The sequence below is a fragment of the Ranitomeya imitator genome, chromosome 1, assembly GCF_032444005.1.
Source record: "Ranitomeya imitator isolate aRanImi1 chromosome 1, aRanImi1.pri, whole genome shotgun sequence".
NCBI classification, from domain to species: Eukaryota; Metazoa; Chordata; class Amphibia; order Anura; family Dendrobatidae; genus Ranitomeya; species Ranitomeya imitator.
In genome coordinates, this window is record NC_091282.1 from 1,075,590,963 (window position 1) to 1,075,599,194 (window position 8,232).

General features: G+C 50.9%; 1 long non-coding RNA gene across 1 annotated transcript; it reads right to left on the reverse strand.

Annotated features, from left to right (window-relative positions):
• Positions 1 to 1,347: 1,347 nt before the first annotated feature.
• LOC138656894 (uncharacterized) lies at positions 1,348 to 2,249 on the reverse strand. The gene is made up of 3 exons (XR_011316987.1): positions 2,201 to 2,249; positions 1,774 to 1,854; positions 1,348 to 1,449 (listed from the first exon to the last, which is right to left on the reverse strand). It is a non-coding gene; the product is annotated as an uncharacterized lncRNA (long non-coding RNA).
• Between the last annotated feature and the right edge of the window lie 5,983 nt (positions 2,250 to 8,232).

Sequence of the window (8,232 nt, forward strand, 5' to 3'; positions counted from 1 at the left end):
CAAAGGACTCGACCACAATATGTCAGTATCCACTGCTAATAACCAAAAAATGAAACATCCATGCAATACATGGTCCTGAGATTGGAATGTGATAGCATGCTATATAACAGCTGTGGATACAACCTGTCCTGCGTCAATTCTGGTATATGGAGATGCAGCAATGTCAAAGGGCACAGAGCACCACAAGGGTTAAATCCACATAGAGCCAGGGAACATAACAGCCCCAAAATGGCCCTGAGGTAGGAGAAGGATAAGGTGGGAGCGCACCCCACGCGTATCGCTGCCTCCGCAGCTTCGTCAGGGGAAGTGAAACTAAAGGTGCAACAGTGTGTGCTTAAATAATAAATCCAATAAGGTAAATTGCATACCGGTGTGGGAGAGAGAGAGAGAGGTAAAAGCCGGAAGACGCCGGCGACGCCATGACGACAGGAACACAATCATAATGAACGGCAATCCTAGAGCGTCCAAAGGGTCACATGCGCACGCGCAAACCGCGGTATTCCATAGGACCACGTTGCGCACGCGCCGTGCCAGCCGGCTAGATGGACACGTCATAGGACACAGGGCAAAGAGAAATGGAATAAAGCCCGAGGACCGGACTAAGCTAGCGAGGCCGGCTAGATGGACACATCATGGGACACAGAGCAGAGGGGGTGGGATAAGGACCAAAAAGCCAGAGAGGGGGGAAGGGAGGGGAAAAAAAAAAAAAAACACAACAGGTAAAAAGAGGGCAGAGTGTGCATGTTGCAGCAAGACACAGAGGCACAAGATATCCACCCGCAGAATGCCGGGAGATATCACAATCATAGACATATACTAGTGATTAAAGGCAAAACCGCCAAAGGACACAAAAAGACAGGGCATATAAAGCCACCCAGAAAACCTGAAAGGGAGAAAGGAATATTATTATTGTTGGCAAGTGCACAGGTATAAGTGCACGTAAACACCTATACAGCAACCATATACAGTATATAACAATATCAGGCAAAAAACACACACATATATAAATATAAACAGACTGATGTCCCTTGAGTCCGTAAGTATATGTACGAGTATTCTCTCAATGCCGCTATGTAGACGTTTCCGGTCCCCAGCTTATAGTCCCATAGTCGATGAGGCCGACACCATCCAGATCTATACGAGAGAAAGCACTCTTCATCACAAGCCCCTTCCGACTTGCCAATCTCAAATGCGCATCCGAGCCCATGGTCCATAATAGGAGTTTGCCATAAAATCCGCATTGTAGCTGTGAGAGCAAAATCTCTTCTGCATAAGATGTCCTTCCATTTGCCATAATGGCATGCCGCACATCCACCCTCCAGGGTCCACTTGATTATCTAATGTGTCAAAGACCTCTGCATCCATGTTGGTCCCCACAGTAAGCTTGTAATATCCATATCCCAATTTCCAGGGATGATCATCACCCTTTTGGGTGCGTCCTCAGCCTTCCTGAATGGAGACAAATGCAAAATTAGATATGGGCACCAAATCTGAAGGGAACCAAATCAGACGTCCCAGAAACTAAAAATACCCCAATGAATCTACGCGCCAACTATCCTAGGAACCCCGTGAAGAGCAATTCCTCATTTAGGCCCATGGGTGCGACCGCCTGAAGATCGAAAATCCACCTGGACTCAGCACGCAAGAGATAGTTAGATATATTGCCACCCCTTTCGCCACAGGAAACCCTCTGTAACCCCACAACTTGCAAATCAATGGGCGAACCCCTATGTTTCAGCAAGAAATGCGCCGCCACAGGAGTCAAGATTTTACCTTTGCCTTGGTCCGTAGCCGCCAGGCGTATGGTTGATACGTGTTTTTGAAACCTCTTACGTAGTTCTTGGGATGTTTGCCCTACATAGATCATATTACAAGGGCAAATTAGCACATAAATAACATTTCTGCTCCTGCAGTTGATGTAAGCCTTTAACGCATGTCTGCTGGAGTTCGTGGGGTGTGTAAATATGTCCCGGGTGGGCGTCATAAAGGGGCAGACATTACATTCCCCACAGGGGAATGATCCCTTGAGGACAATACCCCTATTAAGTTTGACCGTGGGCCTAGAAAAATGGCTCCTGGTCAACAACTGCCTCAGATTCGGGGCTCTTCTAGATGTCAATAACGGCCTATTGCTGATGACTTGTGTGGTTTGCATATCTGTTTGCAAGATCGGCCAATGTCTAGTGAGGATGTGTCTTACCTGCCCCCAGCTGTCATTATAGTCCGTGATGAACCTCGTCTGCGATTCTCGGGAATGACCCACAGGAATCAAAAGTGAGGCCTGATCATGTTGTCTTGCTCGCTGGAAAGCCGTGGCAACCACTCGTTTGGGATAACTCCTCTGTCTGAAGCGGTCCGTCAGATCCCGAGCTTGCATCAGAAAGTCTTGATCCCGAGTGCAATTACGTCTAATGCGTAAAAATTGTCCCGTCGGGACGCCCACCTTCGTGTGCCAAGGATGAAAACTGTTGAACTCCAAAAGAGCGTTAGTAGCAGTGGGCTTCCGGAAAAGGTCCGTGACCAGCTTGTTCCCTTGTACGAAAATTCTCAGATCCAGAAAGCTAGTCGAACTGTTGGAAATAGAGTGGGTTAAAAAGATATTATGGGGGTTGGAATTGAGGCTGTGGATGAAATCAGTACAACCCTCCCTGCTGCCCGACCAAATAAAGAATAAGTCATCGATATAGCGATGCCAATTCCGGACATGATGTTGATATGCCAGGGATGGGTACACAAACACCTCCTCCCACCAACCTAAGAAGATGTTTGCGTAGGTTGGTGCACATTTCGCCCCCATTGCCACTCCAGCTGTCTGTAAATAAAATGTTCTGTCAAACAAAAAATAGTTGTGATGAAGAACAAATTTCAGCAGATCCAACAGAAAAGAATCATGCCCCCGATCTGAGTGTGACAGTTTGTCTAGGCAAAAAGTAACCGCATGCAGGCCATCACTATGCTTGATGTTGGAGTACAAAGACTCCACATCACAAGTTACCAGGTAGAATTCTCCCGGCAGTTCTATCCGTCCACAGACCTCAATAAAATGGGCAGAATCCCTTATAAAGGAGGGCAAGGCCGTGACTATTGGCTGGAAGAAGAAGTCCAAATACTCACTTGCCCGCTCGCAGATACTCCCAATGCTAGAAACAATCGGCCTTCCTGGTGGTTTCTTCTCGTCTTTATGTATCTTCGGCAACATATAAAATGTTGCCGTGACCGGATGTTCCACCCATAAATATTTTTTCTCTTGGGGCGAGATAATGCCGAAACTTAGCGTCCTGCAGAGTAAAGAGTCAAATTTAGACGCAAACACTGCCGTGGGATCTGAAGGTAATTTTTGATAGCATCTGGGGTTAGTGAGCTGTCTATTGGCCTCCTCTAAATATGCTTCAATTGACCACAGCACCACATTGCCCCCCTTATCCGCCTCTTTAATCACAAATTCCTTGTTGCTTTGTAAGTCCCGCAAGGCCCGTTTTTAGGTACTGGGCGCAGATTCCTGAGCGTTGTTATTTGCTGTACAGGAGTCTGCGCTATTGGGATCCCTTGGCCATGCGCTGTGAGCGCTTCCTGTCTTCTGACCTCATTTAATGTCGGCCGTTACGGTTAGCGATGGACATGAATCCCAGACCCACAGTGTGTTTTCAAAAAATCACACTGCGTGGCTGGGATTCGTGGCCTTGTTCAGTAAATATGTTTGACGCTCACACATGTCCTTACACCTGCTTCAGACTGGGCGGCCTCATCTGATCCCTTATCGCCTGCCGCGGCCATGAGGACACCCAGTCTGAAGAAGGCGGAAGGAGATGAGTGAACACAGGCAAACATATGCACTGCACATGCCCATCAATCACACCCTCGCTGTTCAAAAAAATAAGACACCGAGGGGCGTTGTTTCGAGCAGGGCAGACGCACAGGCGCAGCCAGCTAACCAATGATGTCAAAAGACGGGCAGCGCTAACAAGAGTGGTGCTGCGTATCATTAGAAAGGAAAGTCACACCTCAGGGACAGTGGAATGGTCTCAATGAGACACATTTTGTACGTTTTGAGTTCCACGTGGGCAAGGAGAAAAAGTCAGCCACCTTGTACAAATGCAGCAGTACTGCTGTACAAGGTGGCTGTTTTACATAGAAACACCTGGGGGTGGGGGGCAGGCTCCCTTCAATTTCAGTTCATGTGCCTGCGTGGCGTTTGCAGGTCACGTTGCAAGCTACACAGCAGGGGAACAGCTGGCGGTGCTGAACCCCACTGACACATTGACTGGTGTTTTTCTCTGTGCAGCTCGCATGTCCGGGCAAAAACTGGCGGTGTTAGAGCCCAGGGTCAGCAGGAGGAGGAGAGGAGCAATGTGTAGGCCGAAGCCTGCACTGGTGGCAGCTTTTGGTCAGTTGTGCCAGCGTGGCTTGTGCTGGACACGATGCCGGCTACACAGCGGGGGAACAGCTGGCGGTGCTGAACCCCACTAACACATTGGCTGGTGTTTTTCTCTGTGCAGCTAGCACTTCCGGGCAGAAACTGGCGGTGTTTGAGCCCAGGGTCAGCAGGAGGAGGAGAGGAGCAGAGTGTAGGCCGAAGCCTGCACTGGTGGCAGCTTTTGGTCAGTTGTGCCAGCGTGGCTTGTGCTGGACATGATGCCGACTACACAGCAGGGGAACAGCTGGCGGTGCTGAACCTCACTAACACATTGACTGGTGTTTTTCTCTGTGCAGCTAGCAGTTCCGGGCAAAAACGAGCGGTGTTTGAGCCCAGGGTCAGCAGGAGAGGAGCAGAGTGTAGGCCGAAGCCTAGTTGAACCAATTTCAAAGGTTACCTTTAACCCCCCTCAGGTGTTGCAAGGTACAAGAGCCACACCTTGTGCAGCATTAATGCTGCACAAGTAAAAGGTTGCTCTATTTGTTTTGCTCCTTGCACACGCTGACTAAAACACGTACACTATTTAGCCCATTATACTGTCAAACAGTTGTGGAGGCGTGACTTGTCTTTTTAAGGAGACGCAGCACAGGTGTCAAAATTTGCACCTAGGTACTGGGCGCAGATTCCTGAGCGTTGTTTTTTGCTGTACAGGAGTCTGCGCTATTGTGATCCCTTGGCCATGCGCTGTGAGCGCTTCCTGTCTTCTGACCTCATTTCATTTCGACCGTTGCGGTTAGCGATGGACATGAATCCCAGACCCACAGTGTGTTTTCAAAAAATCACACTGCGTGGCTGGGATTCGTGGCCTTGTGCAGTAAATAGGTTTGCCGCTTACACATGTCCTTACACCTGCTCCAGACTGGGCGGCCTCAGCTGATCCCTTATCTCCTACCACGGCCAGGAGGCCGCACAGTCTGAATAAGGCGGAAGGAGATGAGTTAAGACAAGCGAACATATGCACTGCTCGTGCCCATAAACCACACCCTCGCTGACAAAATAAATATGACAACGAGGGGCGTTGTTTCTAGCAGGGCGGATGCACAGGCGCAGCCAGCTAACCATGATGACAAAAGACGGGAAACGCTACCAAGGGGGGTGCTGCGTATCATTAGAAAGGAAAGTCACACCTCAGGGACAGTGGAATGGTCTCAATGAGACACATTTTGTACGTGTTGAGTTCCACGTGGGCAAGGAGAAAAAGTCAGCCACCTTGTACAAATGCAGCAGTACTGCTGTACTAGGTGGCTGTTATACATAGAAACACCTGGGGGGGTGGGGCCAGGTTCCCTTTAATTTCAGTTCATGTGCCTGCGTGGCGTTTGCAGGTCACGTTGCCGGCTACACAGCAGGGGAACAGCTGGCGTTGCTGAACCCCACTAACACATTGGCTGGTGTTTTTCTCTGTGCAGCTATCACTTCCGGGCAAAAACTAGCGGTGTTTGAGCCCAGGGTCAGCAGGAGGTGGAGAGGAGCAGAGTGTAGGCCGAAGCCTGCACTGGTGGCAGCTTTTGTTCTGTTGTGCCAGCGTGGCTTGTGCTGGACACGTTGCCGACTACACAGCAGGGGAACAGCTGGCGGTGCTGAACCCCACTGACACATCACCTAGTGTTTTTTCTGTGTAGACAACACTTCCAGGTGGCAACTGACAGTGTTGAAACCCAGGGAATCAAAGAGGAGCAGAGTGTAGGCCGAAGCCTGCAGTGGAGCAAGTTGAAAGGGAACCTTTAACCCCCCCCCCCCAGGCATTTGTTGCTGAAAGAGCCATCTTGTACAGCAGTAATACTGCACATGGAAAATGGTGGCTCCGAAAATTATGCTCCTTGCAAACGCTGAAGTACACACTCATATAATGTGTCCCCTCACACCGTCAAACCATCCCGGAAGTGGGACTTTCCTTTGTAATGTGACACAGCACAGCCGTCATTCCAACCCCCTTGGTGCCGGGCGCCACCTCCTCAACGTTGTTTGGTTCTGTCACGGAGCCCGCGCTGTAATGTTATCCCTTGGCCATGCACAGTTAGCGGTGCCCGTCTTCTGACATCATGTAGGTGTCAGGCTGGCAGTGCCTGTGCGTCCAAGCTGCCCGAGATCCAACCTTGCAGTGTCATCTAATGTAGTCCCACTGCGGGCCAGGGATCCATGGGCATGCGCAGTGCATATCATCGCCTCTCACTCACCTCCTTCCTGCTTCTTCAGACTGTGCGGCGTCACGGCCGTGGCATGCTATTAGGGATCAGCTGACGCCGCCTAGTCTGAAGAAGCGTGAAGAAGGGGAGTGAGAGGCTAGTATATGCACTGCGCATGGCCATGGATACCAGGCCCACTGTGGGATCACATTAGACGACACTGCGAGGTGTGATTTCGGGCAGCGTGGACGCACAGGCGCAGCCAGGACGACAACAAATGATGTCAGAGGACGGGCAGCGCAAACTGTGCATGGCCAAGGGATAACATAACAGCGCAGGGTCCATGACGGAATCAAACAATGCTAAGGAGGCAGCGCACGGTGCCAAGGGGGTAGCAATGACGGCTGTGCTGCGTCACATTACAAAGGAAAGTCCCACCTCCGGGACGGTTGGACGGTGTGAGGGGACACATTACATGAGTGTGTAGTTCAGCGTTTGCAAGGAGCATAATTTCAAGAGCGACCTTTCCCTTGTGCAGTATTAGTGCTGCACATGGTGGCTCTTTCAGTAACAAACGCCTAGGGGGGGGGGGGACAGGTCTCCTTACATTTTAGTTGTGCCAGCGTGGCGGTCGCATGACACGTTGCCGGATACACAGCTGGGGATCAGCTGACGTTACTGAACCCCAATAACAGAGGAGCGACTGTTGACTGTGCACACAGCACTTCCAGGCACCAACTGGCGGTGTTAGAGCCCAGGGACAGCAGGAGGAGCAGATTGGAGGTATTGCCGCACACACAGCTGGGGATCAGCTGACGTTACTGAACCCCAATAACAGAGGAGCGACTGTTGACTGTGCACACAGCACTTCCAGGCACCAACTGGCGGTGTTAGAGCCCAGGGACAGCAGGAGGAGCAGATTGGAGGTATTGCTGCACACACAGCTGGGGATCAGCTGACGTTACTGAACCCCAATAACAGAGGAGCGACTGTTGACTGTGCACACAGCACTTCCAGGCACCAACTGGCGGTGTTAGAGCCCAGGGACAGCAGGAGGAGCAGAGGAACAGAGTGTAGGCCGAAGCCTGATTGGAGCAAGTTGAAAGGAAACCTTTAACCCCCCCCAAGACATTTGTAGCTGAAAGAGCCATCTTGGGCAGCACTAAGGATGCAAAAGGAAAAGGTTGCTCTTTTAATTATGCTCCTTGCAAACACCGAAGTAAACACTAAAAATGTGTCCCTTTATACCGTTAAACCGTTCCGGAGGTGCGAATTTCCTTCGTAATGGGACACAGCACAGCTGTCATTCCTATCCCCTTGATGCCGTGCGCTGCCTCCTCAGCGTTGTTTTAAGCTGTCACGGAGCCTGCGCTGTTCTGTTAGCCCTTGGCCATGCCCAATTAGCGCTGCCTGTCTTCTGACATAATTTGGTGTCAGGCTGTCAGTGCCTGTGCGTCCACGCTGCTCCAGATCCCACCTCGCAGTCTCGTCTAACGTAATCCCACTGCGGGCCTTGGAACCATGGGCATGCACAGTGCATAACCTCGACTCTCACTCCCCTCCTTCCCTCTTCTTCAGACTGTGCGGTGTCACGGCCGTGGCATGCTAGGGATCAGCTGACGGCGCACAGTCTAAAGAAGGCGGAGGGAAATGAGCGAGAGCCCGAGGGGAAGATATGCACTGCGCATGCCC